The sequence below is a fragment of the Salvelinus sp. IW2-2015 genome, linkage group LG31 (genome assembly GCF_002910315.2).
Source record: "Salvelinus sp. IW2-2015 linkage group LG31, ASM291031v2, whole genome shotgun sequence".
NCBI lineage: Eukaryota > Metazoa > Chordata > Actinopteri > Salmoniformes > Salmonidae > Salvelinus > Salvelinus sp. IW2-2015.
In genome coordinates, this window is record NC_036870.1 from 20,104,835 (window position 1) to 20,106,340 (window position 1,506).

Below are 1,506 nucleotides of genomic sequence, written 5' to 3' on the forward strand. Positions count from 1 at the left end.
TTCCGACTTCAACTGTAGAGAGAACATGGCTGTGTAATTGTGGACTGGAGAGGTAGATACCAAGGACCATTCTCTCTACCCCATTCTCTCTCTCTCCCTCTCTCTCTCTCTCTCTCTCTCTCTCTCTCTCTCTCTCTCTCTCTCTCTCTCTCTCTCTCTGTCTCTCTCTCTGTCTCTCTCTCTGTCTCATTACGTCTGGAAGTCTGTCATACCTAACTCAAAATCTAAATTCAGTTGATGTTTGCAATCCAGGTTAACTGGTCTGGACTAACATATAGGTAATGCCCCTAGAGGGCCTTAATGGGCATAACCAAGCTCTCACACGCTGAGAAAACCCACTGACACACACACTGAGTCATCATTGAGGTAAAGCTGACACAAAACTCAGCGCACCACACACACACGCACGCAAGCACGCACGCACGCACGCCACACACACACACACACACAACACACACACACACACACACACACACACACATACACACACACACACTGGGTGAGAGCTGGGGTGTATATAAGGGGTGTCTTCTCTCTCTGAGCGGAGAAGTCCCTTCATCCCTCTCTCAAACACTCCAACACAAGGACTCTCTCTTTCCTCAAGGTAAGACAGAACTTCTTCTTTCTTTCTCTCTCGCTCTGTGAGTGTTTTTCTCCGTATTTCTCTACCTTTTTCAGTTATTGAGAGCAAATGAATTACCAAATTGGATATAGTTCTTCTGATTCAGGAATAAGTACAAGATCTTCTGCAGAAAACTATATTTTAACGTAATAATTTTTTCATTAATCCAAATGCTATATTTCTTGTTAGGTTGTGTTTGATCAAGAGGATAAATGATGTAGCGTGGACTGCTGTGTGTGTAATGAGTGATATGTTGAAGTGAAGTAAATGATGTAGCGTGGACTGCTGTGTGTGTAATGAGTGATATGTTTGAAGTGAATGTAAATGATGTAGCGTGGACTGCTGTGTGTGTAATGAGTGATATGTTGAAGTGAATGTAAATGATGTAGGCGTGGCTGCTGTGTGTGGTAATGAGTGATATGTTGAAGTGATGTAAATGATGTAGCGTGGACTGCTGTGTGTGTAATGAGTGATATGTTGAAGTGAATGTAAATGATGTAGCGTGGACTGCTGTGTGTGTAATGAGTGATATGTTGAAGTGAATGTAAATGATGTAGCGTGGACTGCTGTGTGTGTAATGAGTGATATGTTGAAGTGAATGTAAATGATGTAGCGTGGGACTGCTGTGTGTGTAATGAGTGATATGTTGAAGTGAATGTAAAATGATGTAGCGTGGACTGCTGTGTGTGAATGAGTGATAATGTTGAAGTGAATGTAAATGATGTACGTGGACTGCTGTGTGTGTAATGAGTGATATGTTGAAGTGAATGTAAAATATGTAGCGTGGACTGCTGTGTGTGTAATGAGTGATATGTTGAAGTGAATGTAAATGATGTAGCTGGTGCTGTGTGTTAGAGTGATATGTTGAAGTGATGTAAATGATG

At 41.8% G+C, this 1,506-nt stretch overlaps 1 protein-coding gene across 1 annotated transcript in view; it reads left to right on the forward strand.

The window, feature by feature from the left end:
• Positions 1 to 551: 551 nt before the first annotated feature.
• The window catches only part of cckb (cholecystokinin b), a 6,905-nt gene continuing 5,950 nt past the window's right edge, over positions 552 to 1,506 (forward strand). The window contains exon 1 of the mRNA XM_023975794.2: positions 552 to 604. The gene's annotated coding sequence lies outside the window, so the exon portion shown is untranslated. The remainder of the gene's footprint in view (positions 605 to 1,506) is intronic.